Here is a 22694-nt window from a genome sequence, read left to right as displayed (position 1 = left end):
GGACATTGCTCTCATAATCTGGGACTGCTGGCTTCTAACTGCTCACCTGCCTGCCTGCCTGATTGCCTATAAGTACCCCCACTGCCAGCCTGGTTGCCTCTAACTGTCCCCCCACTGGCCTGATTAACCCTCACTGCTCCCTCTGCTGGCCTGGTTGCCCCTCACTGTCCTCCCCTTCCAGCCTGGTCACCCCCAACTTCCCTCCCCCTGCCACCTGGCTGCCTCTAACGGCCTCCCTTGCTGACTTGGTTGCCCCAAGCAGCCTGCTGTTCAGTCATTTGGTTGTTTCTCACTAACCCCCCCCCCCCCCCTACTGGCCTGGTCGGCCCATGCAGCCTGTTGTTCAGTCCTTACTGTGAGGGAGTCCTGACCAATTTGCATATTATCCTTTTATTAGTATAGATTAGTATTTTTGTGATGTCAATCTAAAATGATTTTGTTTAAAGAAAGGTTTTGGTACAGGAAAGCTGAGTTAAATGCAAATAGTCAGTTTTACTAAGAACTTCTGAAAGCCTTTAACATAATAATATTTATCATGAAGGTAAAGGAAGGAGATCCTATCTAATAAAAGAGTAATATGCAAATTAACCATCAGTCCACAACAAAAATGGCAGCACCCATAGTCACAAGATGGCGGCACCCAGTCCTCTTAACCCTGCCAGAATCCCCAAATCCGCCCAATGGGGGCAGTCCAGGGTGTCTAGCTGGGAGGCACCCACGCCCCATGCAGCAATTCCTGCCCAGTGGCAGTAGCCTGCAGTGTCCGGCTGGGAGGCGCCAGCTCCTGGCACAACCCCTGCCAATCCCAGCCAGTGTGGGCTGAGGTCTCAGGCAGGCAGAGCCTAGCATCCAAGCTGCAGGATACCCTGGCCCAGGGTGGCAACCTCAGCCGAGGTCTCAGGCCAGCACGGCTACACACCCCCACTGCAGCCTGGGCTGGGCCGCACAACAGCACCGTACTATTCCCTGGCCTTGGCAACAGCCTGGGCTGGGATATCAGACCAACCGGGCCTGGCACCCAAGCTGCGAGATCCCCTGGCCCTAGAGGCAGCCTGGGCTGTGTCTCAGCCTGGCCAGGGAGCGAGCCCCTTCAGTGGTGGCAGGCTGGGGTCACACCAGCCAGGCAGATATGGAGGAATTTTAAATGTTTCTTTTTAAAAAATATATATTTTATTGATTTTTTACAGAGAGGAAGGGAAACATCAATCAGTTGCCTCCTGCACACTCCCCACTGGGTTTGTGCCTCCAACCAGGGTACACGCACTTGACCTGAATTGAACCTGGGACCCTTGAGTCTGTAGGCCAATGCTCCATCCACTGAGCCAAACCAGTTAGGACTGTTCGATATGCTAAAGAAAAAAAAACCCTATCTAATAAAGAGAGAATATGCAAGGGAGGGCATTTAGGGGTTACCAAGGTATCAGGGGAGGGCAGTTGGGGATGATCAGGCTGGCAGGGGAGCAGTTAGGTGTCAATCAGGCTGGCAGGGGAGTGGTTAGACTGGCAGGCAGAAGCAGTTAGGGGCAATCAGGAAGGCAGGCAGGTGGGTAGTAGGGAACCAATAGTCCTAGATTGTGAAAAGGATACCCAACTGCCTGTTGGATAGGCCCAATCCATAGGACATCCCTCAAGGGGTCCCAGATTGGAGAGGGTGCAGATTAAGCTGAGGGACACTCCCTCTTTCATGCATGAATTTTGTGCACCAGGCTTCTAGTATAGTATAAGGATTTCTCAATCTTACTTGTACAAGAAATATTATTTTCCTAAAAGATCTCATGAATAAATTTTCTGAGTAATTTCTTTTTGCAAACACTGTCTTAAGATAGTTATTTGAAATTGCTAATGGGCTTTTTACTTTAGTTTCAATACTCATTTCTCCTCATATTTTGTCTCATAAAGTATATTAAGTATGGCTCTGGGGTTCTTCCATCACTCCTTCAATTTCCCTTTCCATGCTCTTTTGCTTGAGTACCCATTTACCTATTTAGGCCATATTCTTTATTTCATTCTTATCAGATCTTGCTCTCCATATGGGTTGGTTTTCAGAAATTAACCTTAGATATTAAATCTCTTAACCCTGTCTGAATCTTAATACAGAATTTTTTGGTGAGTGAAAATAATTCAGCCTACTAGAAGTGAATTCCAATGTGGCATTTTAGGCACAGTATCAAATGGTTGGGAAACTGCTTTTGAATAGGGAACTCTGTTTAAGCCTATGAAATCACAGTACCTTAGGTAATTCTAAGGGTAGCCAGTGATGAAATTAAGTCTGTGGTTCACTTTGATTGCCCATCAGAGCTGAGATGTTGAAGAATATTATGCACAGTTAAGAAAAATTGGATCAGGAATTTAATAATTTAGGGACAAAATCTCATAGGCCATGACCTACACACTTCTAGACAGGATGATTGAGTGACAGAAAATCTGCAACATTATATTACCTAGTCCTGTATGTCTTTACTATTCAATTTTATCATAGATGAAGGCAGTTATTTTACTGTAGTTAATATTTTTGTTTGTTTGCCTATTGGTTTGTTTATTTCTTGATAATGAATTCTCTATTCTAAAGACTAAAATTAACAGTAGCCTCTACCCACAATCTAAATTTGATAATTGTTGAATTTTCTATAGCACATTTTCCTCCTGAAGAATTTGTACTGTGGAAATCATTGTGATTTTATTCAACCAAGACATTGTGCAGAACTTAATACTTTATAAATGTAGAAACAACATTCATTTAGAAAGTGTACTAACCAAAGAATCAGAACTGCTACGTGTATGTCTTTCACTTAAATTGCAAGAAAGCTACCCAAATAATCACAAAAATAAAAATAGACTGACAGTATACCTGCCAGTAGACAAATTAAGCTCAGAAAGTTTTAGTATCTTGTATAGGTAAAATAAAAACTCAGAACAATCTCTGATCTATTGGGAATTTGAATGATGAAACAGATTAGGAAACAATGCAAATGTAATCTATTGTTCTACATATCTACATAAGACAGTTATGAGACTTTCTAAAAATAATGTTTAGCTATCCCACCAGTCTGATCTTGCATTTACTCTAAATCATACCATTGATTGAAAAGTTAAATTTGTTCAAATCTTATGTTCTGAAGGGCCTTCTGCTTTAGTACATAATGATGGTAGTGATCCTATACTAGTCATTTTAAAATGTGACAACGTTTACTTCCTTAGCTGTATCTTCAAAAATGGAATCAAATATTCCAATAAATTTCTATGTGGTATCCCTAATTTGCTTCCAGTGTTCTTTTGAGGCCATTTTACCACCCTTTTTTCTCTCATTCCTCTAGCTTCCTCTAGCTTTCTTTATACTTGCAGTGAATTCATGGGGCCATATATACCACCTTGATCCAGTCATGTACTTTCCCATTGACTTCAGTAAAATTTCACAAGAGGATGGAAGGCAACGTTAGAAACACTAAGAAACACTCAGAAGTGGACTAGCGTGTCCATCTTATTTAGAGAGCTCCAGAAGAAAACATGATGGAGACATTAAAAAAGACAGACAGGAGGATGCATTGCAAGGATTTTCTTCCCTCAAATGCAACTAAAATAAGAAATGAACCAAACTGCCTATTTCTTGCTCTAAGGAATGTTAGTAGCAGGGTAGAAATGATTTGAAAGAAATTCTCAGCTGCAAAATTTCACTCTAGTGGCTGTATTTTTTAGTAGGCTCTGGCTACTTAAATAAAAAATGAAATTAAGCATTCTCAGGGATTTTTCAATTACTCCCCTGCCAGCATTTCTCAAATCATCTGCACTACCATTGAGGTGCTTGGTATAATACAGCTTTGAAGGGTCCTGTCTGCTACTTCTTCTCTTTTCAAACAGTTCTGGCTGTTTATTACATTTCAGTCAAGGCTGTCATATACACTTTCTCTAGTGTTATATAATTTAAAGGTTTATTTAAAAAAAAACACACAAAAAAACCTTAAAATTGGATTGATAGTAGGAATAATGACTTAGCTGAAATTTCTAACAATTTCAAATACTGTAATTTTAAGTGGTAAGACATATGAACAAGAGAGTTTCTGAGAGGTTTGGAATCAGTTACTAACAGTATATTATTTAAAAAGTCACATTAATGTGTCCTAGCTTCCATCAATTTGTATTCCAAGAGAATGGTTTCATTTAAGAATTCTCCCAGACTCTTTCATAATTCTCTGATAATATCCAATTGCATGAAAGCTATGGTAATTCTTAGGAAATTATCATAAATCTTCATATCATAAAATGTTTTAAGAGATGTAAATGGTATTTTATTTTTTTTATTTTTGATAATTAAGATAAAAATTAGCAAGCAAATATCTTTATCTTATGGGCACATGTAAAGTTTTCCATTATACAGAGGATACATTTCAAAAATCTTTAACAATGTTTTAAATAAATTGTTTTACATAAAATGGTTTCTGCCAACTTCCTTCTCAACCACTTTCCTTGCTCCTAGTCTGCTGCAGTGATGCTAAGCAGCTTTCTTGCTGTTCCTCAAATATGCTAAGCAGGCTCCTGACTTAGGTCAAATGGCTGCATTCACTTTATTTTTTTTTAAATATGTTTTATTTATTTTTTACAGAGATGAAGGGAGAAGGATAGAGAGTTAGGAACATCGATGAGAGAGAAACATTGATTAGCTGTCTCCTGCACACCTCCCACTGGGGTTGTGCCCACAACCAAGGTACATGCCCTTGACTGGAATTGAACCTGGGACCTTTCAGTCCACAGGCTGATGTTCTATCCACTGAGCCAAACCATCTTCGGCTTTTTTCTGATTTATATATTATTTCATCAGAGGGTTATTTTCTAACCATATAATCTAAAGATTATACTCACCAACATTTTACCCAGCCAAATATTTTGAAGTGAAGTGGTAAGTACTGACACCATTATGTCTCATTCCTGTAAGCTCTCTGCCTAACCCAGTGATTGGCCCATAGTAGATATCCTATATAATAAAAGGCTAATATGCAAATTATTTCTATGGGCAAGAGTTTGACCAACAGGGAGTTAGATGTGCATTGATCACCAGGGGGTGGTTCAAAACATGGTGGGCATTTGGCAACTTAGCACTAGCAGGGAGAAGCAGTGGAGGTGCTGCTGGCCCTGATGAGCTCCAACAAAAGCTCCACGGCGGATGGCGGAGCAGTTGAGGGTGTGGCACCAAGCCAAGGTGTGTGCTAGCAGGGGCCCCAATGACCCCACCAGTCATCTCACAGATTGGCTCTGATTACCAGCCAGGCCTAGGGACCCTAACTGTGCATGAATTTTGTGCACTAGGCCTCTAGTTTAATAAATAATTATAGAATAAATACATGAATGAATCAGGTAGTCATTATTCCACTATTTCACCATCTAGATAGATTTATTAATGATTTTCTTATAATTAGACTGAGGTTAAGCAATGTCAGTGACATTGTGTATATTTTCTATTACTTTACATCTAAAGACATATTATATCTATATTTTCTAGTTATTATTAAGATGGTGACTGCCAAAACTCTCATGTGAAAAGTTCTGTTTTGTCTTTATCATTAACAAGTAGTTGGTGGGATAATATAGTATAATACATTGAAATGATGTGAATATTTTTTCCCTCAGTAATCATCCACCCAAAAAGATCAATATACTTTAATGGCTCTTATCTTAATCAGTTATATTGATGGCTGCAAAAGATCATTTTGTTTAATTCTACATGAGTTCCTTCCAAGTACATTAGCTAACATTTTTTTTTTTTATAAAGAAGAGCTTTCTCTATATATTTTGCTTTCTTCTTTTTTCCTTTTTCTTGTCTTTTATGTTTTTGAGTATTGCTTTGGATTTATGGATTTTTTTTTATATTCTCTGCATTATAATCCATTATAAGATTTTTAAATGCTTTTGTTATCTGAATATAGTCAGAGTTTCTCCTTTTGACATGTTTAGTTAAGTTATTCTTTCCTTTTTTTAAGTTTATTTCTATCACAACAAGATGTTACAGGCTCAACTTGTACTGTCTTTGACTCTGTCCTATAGTTAACCATTTGTTCAGTGGCTTGGTTTCTTTAAGTAGAAAATGATATTTAGAAGCCAAGATCTGAAAACTTATTGTGTTTATTGTGTTAATTACAGATAGGCAATTTAACTGAACAAAGCTAGGGAATAAACAAAAGCATATGATTATATGGCAATCACCAAATCAAAGCTAACAGAGCTTTCTTTTCATTTTCATTTCTTTAGCACTCTTATCTTTATTCACCATAAAAATCCTGGCTCTGAATGGTTGATGCACTTACTTGTTTGCTTGATCTTACAATTTATAAAAGAATATACAATTATTAAACCATTTCAATACCGCAATCCATGAGCCTTCAGGGAAATTCATACTTTTATTTCAGCTACTTTTTTTTCCCCCCATTGAATATGGCCTGCTAAATTTGTACAATTAGAGTACCATGCTCAAAAAACTGTATACATTGTTCCTGTGGAACTTTACATAAAGCACTGTTTCTTCACTTTTGTTTGTATTTATATGAAAGGTTTGCATTTTCATTTTAAAAAATATATTTTTATTAATTTCATGGAGGAAGGGAGAGAGAGAGGGAGATAGAAACATCAATGATGAGAGAGAGTCATTATTCGGCTGCCTCCTTGCACACACCACACTGGGGATTGAGCCTACAACTGGGGTATGTGTCCTGACTGGGAATTGAACAATGACCTCCAGGTTCATAGGTTCATACTCAATCACTGAACCATGCTGACCAGGCTGTATTTTTATTTTTATTTTTATTTTTAATGTATATATAAAACCTGGTTCACAAGCCAACTTTACATAACATAAAGAGATTTACTTATTTATTCAGAGAAATCTTACCCTCATCTCCCTTTCCTTTCACCATTATTAACTCCCCACATCCAGTGTTAAAAATGATAAACGAAGACATTATATATATATATATATATATATATATATATATATATATATATTTTTTTTTTTTTTTTTTTTTTTTCCTTTTCTTTTTTTCTTTCTCTAAATTATCTGTTTCCTTACTTCCAGGCTTTTGTGGCATGCTTTCACAGCCTCTCCCGTGTCAGTTAGAATGGGGATGTTAGATTGTATCTGAATGCCTGGTCTGGGCACCACGAGTGACCATCCCCCTTGGGCCAAGCTGCGAAATTCCTGGCCAATGGCCCCTGCAAACTGGGAGCACCCAGGAAAGCAGATGATTGCCTAAGGAAGGGGCAGTGATTTAATTATAGGTTAACAAGAATGTGCAGTAGGACACCAATCACTGGCACAGATTCAGATTGTTGTGGAGTCGAACCCTGGGTTCAAAATAAGACCACCGGAGGCTGGTGATTTATTAAAAAAAAGCAGGCAAAGATTTATTGAAATATCTGGCCAGGACAGCCGCAAGAATACCACACGCAGGTGGACCCTACACGACTGTGCAGCTTTAGGGGCGGATAGTTATTTTTAAAGGTTATGAGAAGGAAAACCTCTATTTTAGAACAAACTGTTGTTTGGAATTTTCTGCTGTTCTTCCTAGATAAAATGATGCTTTCTAGCTTGCTTTAGCCTGTTTGAAGAATTATGAAGATAAACTTAGCTGTCTGACCTTGTAGGCCAGAAACCAGATATGTCCACAATCTCAATACCATGCCAGGTGCACCTTCTCAATTGGATAGAACAGCATTGTTTTTCAAGGCCAGCATCGAGATACCCACTAAGTTTACATAGGGCTGGCTCTTTAATAAAAAATAAAAAAAAGGAAGTTCTGCCTGTAACCTTGCTTAGAATTTGAATTCATCCTATTTCATTCCCTACTGATCTTTTGGTAATGAATCTTTAGATTCATTACTAGTAACTACTAGTGGAGAATACTGAGTGTGTAAGACCATTAGTTTCATTGCCTGTATTTTATCCTGTACAAAATTAACCAAGCATTTTATGAGGCATGGCCCAAAGATTAAGCCTATAAGTAATAGTAATAGTGGGTCTGCTATGGCAGTCATTAGGGTGGTGAGCCAAGGGGACCATGAGTACAAGTTCTCATACCAGTTTCCTGCAGTCTTCCGAACTTCCTCTCTGTCAGCTAGCCTCTTTCTCAACTGACTTAGGCTTTCCCTTAGGACTCCGGAATGATTGGTATAGAAATAGTAGGTTTCTCTTAGAGCTAGGCAAAGTCCCCCTTGCTTTAGGAACAACAGATCAAAGCCTCTTCTGTTCTGTAAAACTACTTCTGCTAAGGACTTGACCGATTCTTCTAATTTCCCTATAGATTTCTCTAGGGTACTTAACTCCTGGTCTATTTGTTGATCTAATTTCTGCTCATACATTTAGCCTTACTTAGCCTCACACTTTCTTACTGGCTAGAAAAAAAAAAGTTCTTATAATTACCAAAACCCTTAGTATCACAGTTCCCATCATACTGTCCTCACTGAAGTCCAATTCCCCTCCTGCAGGCATTAAGTCTCCTCCTGGCCTTTGTGGAACCCAGGCTAGGGATCTCAATGGTGAGTCCACTGGTTACCAGTATCCAGGCCGTTTTCTGTGCAGGAGCTGGGAGTGGTGTAGTCAGGTCTGGGTGCTGTCTATTTCAACAGCTTTGGCCGTGCTCAGGGTAACAGTGTAGCGTCCCTTTTAGGTTGGGGTGAGTCCTTGGGCAGTGAACTTCTTTACCCACACAGAGTCTCCGGGCTGGAAGGGGTATACAGGGTCCATGGTGGGCACTGGCAGTGCATTTAGAACAAGTTTATGGGTGGCTCTCTGGGTAAACTGCAGAGCCTGTAAGGACTTGAGCAAGGGAATGGTTATGAATTCCAGCTTTCAGTTTCTCCCTGACCCTGGAAAGGATGAAGGGAGGTCTACCATGCATGATTTCAAAATGGGGGAACCTATCCCAGGAGGGAGTATACCTGGCCCATAAGAGGGCGAAGGGCAGGTTGGTCCAGTTTTCACCATTTTCTAGGACAAATTTAATTAAACTTTTTAGTATACCTGGCCCATAAGAGGGCGAAGGGCCGGAGGTTGGTCCAGTTTTCACCATTTTCTAGGACAAATTTAATTAAACTTTTTAGAGTCCTGCTCATGTCTGTCCTAAGGCTTGAGCTATACTTTGAGATACCTTGCTACAAAGGCTGAGCTGTTATCTGATCCTATGACTACTGGAAGCCCCAATCTAGGTATAATCTCCTGGAGTAATCTTGACTACTATAGAGGCAGTTTCTGTCCTATGCTTAAACCTAACCTGAGAAGGTGTCTATAAAAACTAGCATGTACTTGTACCTCAATGCTGGTGGCTTAATCTCTGCAAAATCCACCTCCCAATGCTCCCCTGGGGAATTTTTCTGGGGCCCAAATTCCCAGGGGGACCTCTTTACCTTGCTTAGCATTTACCTGTGCACAGACAGTACTTCTAGCAATTAGGCTTTTAATTATCTTTCTAAGCTTGGTAGTATCTGCCTCACAGAAGTTCAGAAGTCTTGGTGACACCTAAGTGGGTAACCTGGTGTAACTGGGCAACTAACATCTGACCTAGAGCCTCTGGGACCAACAGTCTGTTTTCTGATAGGGTCCACCAACCATCTGGTTCTTTGATGGCTTGCTTCTGTTCTGCTAATTCCTCCTCTTGTTTGGTGTAGGTCGGGGTCCAGCAAGGTTACTAAGACTTGTAAAGGCCCCACTGGTTTTTGGGCATCTTCCTTAGCAGTTTGGTCTGTGGCTCTATTTCTTCTGGCTTCAACTGTCTCCCCTTTCTGATGTTATTTGCAGTGCACTATTGCAATTGCCTTTGGGAGCCAGATGGCCTCTCTTTTCTGGCTATAGTTGGTAACCCTCTTTCTCAGGGGATGACATTGTGTTCCCATCAAAGGGCCTGGATTAAGGCCAAAAGTTCAGGAACTGTGCCCAAATGGTATGGTCCAGGGTGACTACTGCTGACTCTGTATATCAGATCCCATCCTGAACGTAACTGCTCCCATCAGTGTACAGTACCTCATCTGGTGATGACAGCAGGACATCTGTTAGTACTGCGTCTGTTACCTCTATGTAGTCATGAATGGGTTCCTCTGGATCATCTGGAAGCAGGCTGACAGGGTTGATGGCCAGTGTCTTATGGAACCGGATGCAGGGCTGGTCCAGGAGAAGAGCTTGGCACTGAGTGATTCTGGTTTTTGACATCCATCTCTCTGGAGCACCTCAAAGGAGGGTCTCAATGACATGGGGTATTGTCAGGGCTAGCTCCTGGCCCAGAGTCTGCTTATCTGTCTCCTTCACCAGCAATGCTGTGGTGGCCACTGCCTGGAGGCACACTGGCCACCCTGCTGCTATAGGGTCTAGCCTCTTAGACAGATAGGTAACAGGTCTCTTCTAGGGACCTAGAATCTGAGTGAGAAAGCCTTTGGCAATGCCCCTTACCTCACTCACGTAGAGCTGGAAGGGCTTCATGATATCTGGCAAGGCTGGGGCAGGTGCTGAGATAAGAGCCTTCTTTAGATCCTCGAAGGCCCATTGTTCCACTTTGGTCCAGTTCAGTGGCTGCATTCCCCCAGTACGTGTTCCTTCTTAGGTCCACGGTCCTTCATGAAGTCCAAGGAAAATAGGCAGTTTGTCTGGTGGCTCCCTGGACTAATATATTCTTAGAGGTCCCATCAGCTCTGTCAAGACTGAATAGACTGCCCCAGTATCCACCAGGAAACAAATAGGTTTGCCCTCTACTTGTAAGGCTACCCTTGGGGGCTTAATTGAAAGGAGCCCCTGTCCAGTCAGTCTTCTTCCTCTAAGTTAAAAAACCCTTGGAGTCTAAGTCTCCCTTTCTTTCAGACAGTCTCTGTTTCTTCCAGCCTCACCTTCTGTCTCTCTCCCTCTCTAATATCTGTCCCTTCCTGTCTCTCCCTCCCTTTTTCACTTATACACGCACACTTATACACTCATATCACTTTCTCTCCCAATCTTTGTTTCTGTTTCTGTCTAAATCCTTTTCCTCTCGGACTCCCAGAGTCTCTTTCTTAAGTCTCTGTCTCGTTCTTTCCCTCTCTCCCTCTCTTTCTCTCTAGACCTCTACTTCTGCTGTTTCCTTCTCATCACATGTACAACCTTCACAAAAACTTTCACTATTTTACACTAGCCTTTAAACCTTTCTATGTCCTTCAAAAATGTATAACCATGCCTTAAACCTCCGATTATTTTAAAATATTTAGAAAAGGCAGAGGGAGGAGGGAGCAGGCCCAACACCCTGTTCCCAGGCCTCTAGCTGCTTGAAATTTAAACTGCCACATTATTTCTACAGATAAGGATCTCAGATTCTGATAAGCCTGAAAAAGAGGAATGGGAGAATTTCTAACTGCATCTTTAAGACCCCTAACAGAACACGGTGAAAAGTGTCCAAGCAGTCACAGGGGATTTTGGGTTTCACTGGGGTGCAGGGGGTCACAAAGGAATTTCTCTCCTCGCCCCAGCGGCTAGCTCTCCTCCCGCCCTCCCCCCAGATTGCTCCTATATTCTCCTTCAACAGTCAGACATGGTTGAATATATTCAACTGGGAAGCAGAGACCTGTTTGCTCCACAGAAAGATGCAGCTTCATACCCCAAGGAATCACAACATTGACCCTCCAAGGAGGTTAATAACTCTTCCCCCTCTGGTACTGTACCATTGCAAGGGAAAGAGGGAGATGGGTGCATGTCCATTGAAATAGGGAAGGTGTTTGCCAGTCTAGCCTGGGGAGCAATGCGTTAGATAGTGGGTGGACTCCATCAGAAGTGAGCAAAATCTTGGACAGTTAAAACCCTCAGACAAAAATTCCCTCTTGCTTGCACTTGCTCTCCTTTGTTCAGTGACCTACACTCATCTGTGGGCTCCCTGTTTTCTCTCCTTATCATGTGGCCTTAAACAGCTTCATGGTCCATGGCAATGCAGACTACACACAGGGCTGTATTTTAAAATGGTACAAAAAATTCTGGACAGTGGCTGTAAATCTGGGCCTTCTAAAGACATGTGAGACTTCTTCCATGGCAAAACAGAGATGGGACTTTGAAAGGGAATCCCTTAATGTTATCCCATCCATAAAGGTTTCCATGAAACCCCATCTTCCCATCAGGAAATTCTTTTCCTGATGGCAACCCCAAGAACTCAACTTCACTGATAATATTCTTTCTTAATAACTACCTTAAAATTAATATCCCCAAAGACACATTTTGGGAAGGCAAAACTTTTGTTTATTTAGATAGATAGAAGATAGATAGATGACAAATAGATAGATGATAGATAGATAATAGATAGATGAATTATCTAAGTCTTTCTTTTAATTACCTTCAGGAATGACTGTGTTATGGGAGAGTGGCATCTTTTGCATCTTCTTTAGGAACACCTCTTACATCCATGGTGTCATTGAAAACTACTTATACAGGATGAAACCAGACTCGATATTTGAAAGATTTTGTTTTTAAAGTAGCTCTATGATCAAATGTTGGCCAAATTGGAGGCTTATATACAGAACCTGATAGAAACTAACTTTTTTAGTTATCTTCTACACTAAAATAAAACTATATGCCCAGAGGGAAGAAAAACCATTTAAAAGACACAAGCTCTAAATCTGACTATAAGAATCTTTTGAAGATCTTCTCTCTGATATAAAGAAGCAAATTGGAGATAATGTAGTTGGATGAGTGGGTCAGCTTCTTGATATCATCATTCAGTTTGCAATTCAGTTCTTTGAAGAATTAAAACCAACTCTTCTACAAATTGAGGACAACTTGTACAACTTGTCTTACAAATTGAGCCTATGTAAGAACAGAAAAAGCCCACCAATTAATTTTATCAGTCCTAAAAACCTTCCTTATTCATCTCAAAAGGCTTGTAAGTATTCTAAAAACTCTGGATTTAGGAAACAAGTCTTTCTTAGAGGAATCTATATATTTTTTTCTTTGTGCCTTTTTTCTCTGTGTCTTTGAGATGTAAATGCTAGACCTGGTCTTCTCTAGAAAGGAAAGCTGGTGGGGAGGGGAGGACAGGGGGTCTCTTTGAAATGCAAACTTCATAGAGTTAACTATTTCCAGAAGGAAAACAATTTTTAAAAGTAGTTTTAAAAATGAATCCTATAGAAAAATCTTTAAAATATTTGTCACAAATATTACTTAAAAAAAATAAGCCATCTTATCAGATAAACTTTGCTTATTTTATTTTTTCAAAAACACAATTTGAATCCAAATGCTCTTTTATAAGCTAGTGATTCTTACATAATTATACTTGTCTCATGCTTAAAAGTTTAAAGCAAATGCTTTAAACCTGTGTTTGTTTTTATGTTTGTATATCTCTATTATAGATGTATAATATTTCTTCCAACAAGTGATATGGCCAAAATATATTTGTAAAGAATTTTATTTAATTGCCTTAAAGAAGATCAAGCATTTATGTTAGGCCATAAATAGAATATTGGGGACTAGCTATGATTATAAGAAATAGTAGTCATGCTCTGTTAACCGTGATTTTTGTTGTTGTTGTTCTGATTAAAGAAAGTGTTAGGTCACCAAAGGAGGAATGCAAGAGGCCAGAGTGGTGAGGGATTACAAATTTATTTGATCATCTGCACTCCAGGTGGCTGAGCCTGGATGGCTCCAGCACTCAGTGAAGGGAGTCAGTGGCTTTTAAAGAACTTTTGGAGGGCTTTATTTCTGGGTGGAGACTTCTTTATGCATACCCAGAGGGGAGATAATGGAATGTGGTCACCTCAAGTAAAATGTGGTCTCACCAAAGGGAATATCCACAGTGAAATCGCCTAAAAAGTCAGTTCCCAGAGTAGAGGTATCAATGCAATTGCTTGATCAAGCCTAACATTCCATCCTTATTGTTTTATGCAATAGGGAAGAAGGTTATATCTTCTGTAATTGATTCCTGGGGAGTGAATTTTGAGAGTAGTAGACTGGACCAGGGGTGCAACAGCTGGATAAGGGGTGCAGCAGCATGATTTCCCCAAGAGACTGGTTGGTGAAGTCTCTCAAGTGGTTCTGTTGATTGGGAGGTAAAAGCTGGTCCTGAGGCTGCCATAGCGTTGCTTATCTAGTTTTTCTGCTTTTCTGGGCCTGGAGTTGAAATACAGCTGAGACCTAGATGTTGTTTTTTTTTGGGGAAAAGAGTAGAGGTCTTAGTTGCCTCACTAGTGATATGAGAGGGGAGAATAGGTTACCCTGTGGTTTAGGTTCTTATTTTTCCAATTTTGCCCCTTGCTAGGTTTCTTGTCCTGAGACAAGATTTCAAATTAGATAGAGCAGTGATTAAGCTCCCTATGGCAATTCCATGCTGTAATGCCCAGGGTTATTAGGAGAGGAATTACCTGGACTCATCTTTTGTGTCAGATATGATGGGTTGTGGGGACAGGTAAAGATTGATTATTAGGGCTACATTTATTTTGGGTGAAAGAAGAGATACAGGTTTCTGTATAGCTGATGGGGAGACAGATGTATGTATTTTCCCCACAGAGGAAGAAAAATCCCTGATCACAGAGACAAGCTGATAGGTGTAAGGAGAAGAAGTGGAATGAAGGATATAAGATTCTTCTTTCTAGTTCCGCACTCCAAGCTGAGATGGTAGTCACATTGGCACTACCAATAAAGGGTTTCAGATGAGTGGTTGAGATTTTTATTGCAGTGAAAGTGGGAGGGAATGTTAGAATAGACTGTTATCCAAGGGAAAAGAGGGAAAAAAAAAAAAAAAGGAAAGGAACAGTTGAGGACAGGGGCCAGGATTGTTGGATAAGAAGTTAGACACTGCATTAAGATCAGCTAAATTTAGTATTTTAAATTTTCTGAGGTTATAATCTGCTACTCGTTGGCTCAACTTCTCATTTTTACTGAACCTTAGTCCTTGCTGTTTTTACTTTTAAGCTTTAAATTATTGCATTAAAGACTTTTACTTTCTTTCAAGCAGAGCAGCCATCTTGGTTGCTGTCCAGGAAATAGGTAGGAGAGAAACATGTTGGCCAATACTACAATGCATAAATCTCAAGTAAAAGTAACTTTCTTTTTATTTATGGTCTCTCATTAGTGGTGAGATTTAATGCTTGAATAATAACTTTTAGTTTATTCTGTAAATAGAGTTGGAAGAGATTTTTAAATTCCTTCTTTTTAAGCTTAAATTTATTTCTAAACAGCATTCCTTATGGCTAGTGCTCATTTGCATATAAAGGTAAATTTTACTTTGGATTCTATTAGAATCAGATACTCATAAAATATTGGCTTCTCATATGAATGAATTTATATGAGCACTTGATTACATTGTGAAAAACTAACTTATCAAGTAATTAAAGTATGCACCTTTATTAAAAAGCAAAATAAGCAAACCTATACATTTGACCGATGAAGAACAAATGCTCCCTTTCCCCACCCCCTCCTCTCTTTACAATCTAAAGAGCAGGCTGGGTGGGGGTCTGAGGCATTATGTATGCTCCTGTCTTAAAATTCTGCTGCTGAATATTCTGGTTTAGCTTAAGAAGTATCCAACAACTTTCGTGCCAGGCTTGGAGACGAAACCTCATTTTCTCGCTACGAGTAAAATGGCCCTTTTACAATTCTTGTAAATGGTTAACTTTAGAACTTCTTTATTTCTTTCAACATTTCTCTTTTCCTTCTCATCACATACTCAACCTTCACAAATTTCACACTTTCAAATTAGCCTTCAAACCTTTCTATGTCCTTCAAAAATGCACAGCCATGCTTCAGACCTTACATTAAGTATTTCCTCTCTAATATTCTTTCTTTCTGTCATACCTTTAGCAATTTTTAAAGACCTTTCCTTTCTTTTTTATTTAAAATGTATTAGAATTATTCACTTCTAGAAACCTTAATTTTTCAATGATAACCAAAAAGTAAAGAGCCAACATTTCTTAGATTGACATTTATCAACACACTTTAAGCACACTCTTACTTTCAAGAAAATATGCATTCAACAAAGTACAAGAGACCTTCTGTAATAAAAAGTAGGAGCAGGCAAATTAAAATGTGTCTAGCAATCAGTGTTTCAATATTGTATGCTATTTTATTTTATTTCTATTTATTTATTTTTTAAAATATATCTTATTGATTTTTTACAGAGAGGAAGGCAGAGAAATAGAGAGCCAGAAACATAGATGAGAGAGAAACATCGACCAGCCACCTCCTGCACATCCCCTACCAGGGATGTGCCCACAGCCAACATACATGCCCTTGACCGGAATCGAACCCGGGACCTTTTAGTCCGCAGACCGACGCTCTACCACATCGGTTTTGGCTTGTATGCTATTTTAAAATATTTAGATATTTATCATTTAACCCAGCAATGCTCCAAAGTCTTTAAATTAATAAAGACTTTGGAAAATTATGTATAGGCATATGACGCTGAAGGAAAGGCAGGGTGAAGAGGGTGTAGGCCCCACAGCCTGTTCCTAGACCTCTAGCCACTTGGATTCAAAACTGCTGGATTTTTCCTTAGAGATTACATGCTAAGGTTTGGGAGATAATAAGCTCGGTTTCTGATAATAGCCAGATTGTTAAGTAAGCATGTACAGTAAAGAATGCTGTTTTGGGGGAAAGATGGGGGGTGGATGAGAAGGTGCTGAGGTCAGAGCAGTTTTCAGAGCATTAAAGGGGTGAGAATGTTGGCCTTGGGGATCTAAAGGCTCACTGAGGGGGCCCTTCACCATGTCATGTCATAGAGGAGCTTTGAAAGAAGACTAAAGTTGTGAACCTGGAGGTGAGAGTACCCAGTGAGCCTGAGAAAGGAGAAAGTTTCTTGTTCAGTGGGGGGGAGGGGGGAGACAGTCATGTAGGAGATAAGGAGATAAGGCATTTGCAGTCCAAGGAATGGCTTGGCCTTGTGGGTTGAGAGAGTAAAACTGAGGTAGGTAACTGTGGTTTAGAAGAGCTGGGTTTTATTGAGGGAATGCATGGTAGCTTTGGCAAGGCAACGAGGTAGAATAGGAAAAGAGTGAATAGGGGAATTTAGTAAAATGCAGTGTAGATGTGAGGTGGCTAATGGCTATGAGACTAATCCGTCAACCCCATAATAGAGACTGAGGAGTACACAAGGGTCCCAGAGAATTCAAAGAGGGCAGAATAAGTGGCCCCAGTGTCAGCTAAAAAGGAGATGGGCTTACCTGCCACCGCTGTTGTTACCCAAGGTTCTATCCTGGTGATGTCAGTCTCTGAGGCACTGTCAGGGCCTGGGCAGCTTCTTCAGTGGCCAGTCCCAGGAGGTATGGGAGCTCCCAACAGGATCCAGAGGGTGACCTTGCTAGATAGGCTGAGGTCCATCCCAGGAGGGCCAGAGTGCAGTCTGATTTTTTCCTGGCCTTCCCTTCCTCACCTTGGGCAGAGCCCAGGCAGGGGGTCTTGGTTTGAGCAGGACTTGGCTCAGTGTCTTTCCTTGCTGCATTTGAAGCTTGGGCCCAGAGGAGGCTTAGCCCCAGACTTACTCTTGGTTGGAGGACAGGCACTTCGTTTGGGGTTTATGAGAGTGGTGGCTAGGAGCTGGAAGGCCTCCTTCTGGGCCTCAGCTTTGGCTTGATCTTTCCTTTGTTTTTGGATTTGGGTCTCCTTTTCTCTAATATTAAAAATCTTAAAGGTCAGGTTAATGAGGTTTTTTTGAGGGATTTGTGAACTTGTGTCTATTTTCCAAAGTTTATGGTGTATGTTGGAGGCTGATTGGGATATAAAATGGGTGTTCAAAGAGGGGATTCTTTTGAGAGGTGGGGTCTTAGGTGGTAAATTTCTGTAGAGCAGGTCAGGAGGACATAGATATCATGCCAAGTCAGGATGTAGGACTGGGCCAGGCACTCAAATTCCTTAGTAACGGTGATCAAGTCAGTGGAAAAATACCTGAGATGCCTCTCAATCTGTGTGAGACATAGAGAATAGGGCATGGACTCAGACACTGCCCTTAGTTTCTGCTGCCTCCCTCAGGGGTAGAATGGACTCGGGAATAGAAGAGGCTGTTGAGGAAAGCAGTCTTTGGATGGCCTGAGAATGAGTGTTAGATGGGAAAAGGCTGTTTTAGAGCTCATGTTCTCAGGATTTGGGCTCTTGAGAACTGGGGAGAAGGTGGTTGCTGGTTAAGAGGGTCTAGGTTTTGAGAATCTACTGCAGGTGAGGGAGGGGATGGATAAGAGGGTGGAGGTTAGTGGTATGCTGGGTCAAGAGTAGATTCAGAACCAGAATTGTTAGGAGTAAAATGTTTTGTGTGAGGAGGAAAGATCTAATGGGCAGAGCAGGACTGAGAGAGAGGATTAGGGCTGAATGTAGGGAATCTTTGACCATTTTCCATTGCAGTGCCAACAATTATGTAAATTGCTCAGTGTGTCCAAATTGAAAGTGTTGTTTACAGGTCATTGAGTGAGCAGAAGACCTGAAACAAGGGAAATTGTGGAACATCGCTCACTAGAGAAGATTGGCCGGTGTGGGACAGAGGTTCTGTAATGGAGAAAGGAGAGATTCCCGGCCCGGCACCCTCCTTGGCTGGCTGGGGAAGACTCTGTAAGGAGAGAGTCCTGATGGAGGCTGGCAACTGAGTCATCTGAGTAGGATTCAGTGGTAAGTTCAGGATGAGCTGCCGCTGACTACTGCTCTCCAAGTAGCAAACTCGGGATAACTGAAGCCAGGACCATGGCTCCTCTTCCTTGTGGAACCCTCCCAGGACCAAATGTTAGGTCACTGAAGGAAGAATGCATGAGGCCAGAATTGTGAGGGATTATGAATTTATTCGATCATGTGCACACCATGTGCACACCAGGTGTCTCTAGCACCCAGTGAAGGGAGTCATCAGGTTTTAAAGGACCTTTGGTGGGCTTTTTTCTGGGCAGAGACTTCTTTATGCATATCCAGAGCGGAGATAATGGAATGTGGTCACCTCAAGTGAAATGTGGTCTCACTAAAGGGAATGTCCATAGTGAAATGACCTGAAAAGCCAGTTCCCAGGGGAAGGATATCAATTCAATAGCTCAGTCAAACCTAACAGAAAGCACATTGCAACCTGGCTGGGAGTTGCACTGGGACCTAGAAGCTCATCTGGAAATTCAGCCATCTTCCACATCCTGAAGCTGCCTATTTTCATGCCTATTGACAACCTTGATGCAGAAACCAGAGGTGCCAGCCCTTTGCAAACCCCGAGGCCTTTGCAAAACCCTCAGTCCTTTGCATACTCCTAGGCCTTTGCAAATCCCGAGTCCTTTGCAACCCCCCAGCCCACAATGCCTATAAACTGCCCATTTTGCATACCCATTTTTATTTATTTTGCCTACTTTTCTATGTAATCTTTGACATTTTACACAATATAAACAGCTTGCTTATGGTGGGGAGCAAAGCAGACTTTGTAGATGATCTGCTGCTCTCCCATACTGCCATCATTATTGGAATAAACACTCATATATGATTCAACCCTATCTCTGCTTAATTGGACCCATTGATTTCATTTCTGGTTTCATTTCTATAAATTAAGTATACTCTCAGAGATGTAGAAACTAATTTAAATGTGTTTAAAGTTTAAATGATTAGGCTAATCTTTGATATAAAAGTTAGTTTAATTAAAACAGGCATGTTTTTAGAGCTAAACATAATATAGCCATACAACTTTTATTTTACCTAGGTTTACTAAAATTCAAATAAGCTTGTGGGGGTACAAAATGAATCATACCAAGAAGTGCCTCTGAAGTATGCAGATTTTATTGAGGTAAAGAAAACATAACTTTAATATATTAAAGAAATAATGTCAGAATGGCTAAAATTACTGGCGAGGATGTGTAGAAAAGGAATCCCTAATACACTGCTGGTGGGAATGCAGACTGGTACAGCCATTATGAAAAATAGTATGGAGTTTCCTCAAATAATTGAAAATGGATTTGCCATTTGATTCAGTGATCCCACTTCTAGTAATATATCCTAGGAAGTCAAAAACATCAATCAGAAAGACTGTATGTAACTCTTTGTTAATAGAAATGCAATTTACAATAGATAAATCTGGAAATAGCTTTGGTACCTATAAGTAGATAAGTGGATGAAAAATCTGTGGTACATTTACATCATGGAATACTATGCAGCAGTAAAAAAGAAGAATATTTTGCCTTTGAGACAGTATGTAGGGACCTGGAGAATATTATGCTAAGTGAAAAAAGCCAGTCAGAAAAGACAAGTTTCACATGATCTCACTCATATATGGGATCTAGTGAACAAAGTAAACTGATGAACAAAATGGATCCAGAAACATAGAAGCTGCAACAGAGTGTTTTATTTCAGAGGGAAACTGGGAGGAGGGTGGAGAGGTAGGAAACAATCAAACAAAGAACTTGTATGAATATATGCATAATCCATGGACACAGACAATAGGGTTACAGAGTCCTGGGCTGGGAGTGGAGGTGGGCTATCAGAGGTCAATGGAGGGAAAAACTGGACAAATGTAATACTTTCAACAATAAAGATTTTAAAAAAATAATAAACAAAAGAGAACTTTCTATCTTATTTTCCCTCCAAAAACATTGACATAGCATTATTTAACAGACATTCGTGTGTTCTGGAAGTAAGGTTTCAAAAATTATATTTCAATGAAAAATTTCACTGTATATTTTTTCATTGGTTTACTATTCCTTTGCCAATAGCTCCCTCTACGTTTCATAGCACAGATACCTATCAATAATGATATAAACAACTGTGGATATGTTATTTTGTGACAAATAACTTCTTAGAAAAGTAATTAAGTTATTTGGTATATGTGTTAGAACCCTAAAGATATAGGTTTTTGGTTGCCTCTACTTTAAAAAAAAAATGTGTGTTGTTGTTTTAGCTAGGCATTTATTACATTTTTACAGTTGAATCACTAAAATTTTAATTACATTTTAAAACATACAATTAATTTTCTTAACCTACAAAAGCCTAAGATCATGTAGCCTGATAATAAAACAACATCTAAGACTACTTTCTTATTATTTGAAAACATGTATGGTCTCTTTCATATCTATGTTTCACTGCCAGGGTGAAATTAAACTGGTTTAGACTTTCGAAATGAAATATGTTAAGAACATGGTAAATTATCATGAAAACTAAGTATATGTTTCAGAAAGTTAATAAAGCTGACAATACAGTTTCTGTGGCCACTTATTTAAGAAATTGTGAAAGGCTTACCTTTTTGGGGGGGATTCTGGTGGTGATATATGGAAAAAATCACAATTGTTTTTGTTTATGTTCATGGGTTGCAAATCCATAGCAAACAAAACAAAACAAAACAAAGCAAAACAAAACAAAAAAAACCAAGCTGCTAAAATTTTCCTGCAGTGTCATTAAGCAATTATTGCTCTATTCCCTGTTGAGATATATAATGAATTCAGAATCCCTCTCAACACAGCCCTCCTAACAGCCACTAACTTTGATATTAGATAAGAGCTACTTTTCATGTCTGTTAATATTTCCCATTGTATACTACATATTAAAATATTGTTGAAGTAACTAGGCTAACTTTTTGATATACCAGTTTGGAAGTTAAAAGTATAATTAGCAACACTAGTTTTATAAGAGTTTTATATTTTATTAAAGATATTTTTCTTTGTTTTGTTTTTTTTCCCTCAAGACCAAGTTTTATAAAATTTTTACCTCAAAAAATGTTTTATAAATTACTATTTCTCTGATCAAAAACATTTTCCCATAAGCTGCATGTAGCATTCTGCTGCCGAGATTATAGAATGTCAGTCAAGGGGAGAGGGTTTTTTAATAGCCACCTACCTGTAAACCTATAAAAATTAGATTTTTTAAGTGCCTTTAAAATGCTAAAGCAAGTAATATAATTATTGAATCTATTTGAAATTTTAAAAGTTAAAAGTATTTTTCTAAAATGTACAATTTAAAATAAATTTGAAACTATTCCTTCTACTTATATCAAGATTCTAATGTAATCTCCAATAAAGAACTTGTTCTAAATTTACTTGGTTGCCCTGACTGGTTTGGCTCAGTGGATAGAGTGTCTGTCAGCTTATGGACTGAGAGGTCCCAGGTTTGATTCTGGTCCAGGGTAAGTACCGTGCTTGTGGGCATATCCCCAGTACGGGTTGTGCAGGAGGCAGCTAGTCAATGTTTCTCTCTCATCAATGTTTCTAACTATCCCTCTCCCTTCCTTTCTGTAAAAAATCAATAAAATATTTTAAAAAATAAAGTTACTTGATTATGCAGAAATCCCATCTAATAAAAGGCTAAACTCCAACACACTAGATGACTATCAGATGACTGCTCCCATATAGTCAAAGATGGCCACCCCCATGTGGACACAAGATGGCCACCACAAGATGACCAGCAGGGGAGGGCAGTTAGGGGTGACCAGACTGGCAGGGGAGGGCAGTTAGGGGCAATTGGGCCAGCAGGGGTGCAGTTAGGTGTTGATCAGGCTGACAGGGGAGTGGTTAGCTGGTGATTAGGCTTGCAGTTATGGGCATTCAGGCAGGCATGCAGGCAAGCGGTTGGGAGCCACCAGTATTAGATTGTGAGAGGATGTCTAACTGCCCGTTTTTAGGCCCAATCCCACTGGGCCTAAATAAGCAGTCAGGTATTCCTTGAGGAGTCCTAGGTTGGAAAGGGTGCAGGCTGGGCTGAGGGACACCCTGCCCCCCTTGCACAAATTTTTTGTACAGGACCTCTAGTATAAATATAAAAAGGTTATCTGGCCTGTGTGACTCAGGGCTGAGTTGATTTA

The sequence above is a fragment of the Pipistrellus kuhlii genome, unplaced genomic scaffold (genome assembly GCF_014108245.1).
Source record: "Pipistrellus kuhlii isolate mPipKuh1 unplaced genomic scaffold, mPipKuh1.p scaffold_m20_p_1, whole genome shotgun sequence".
NCBI classification, from domain to species: domain Eukaryota; kingdom Metazoa; phylum Chordata; class Mammalia; order Chiroptera; family Vespertilionidae; genus Pipistrellus; species Pipistrellus kuhlii.
Note: the sequence above shows the minus strand (reverse complement) of the source record.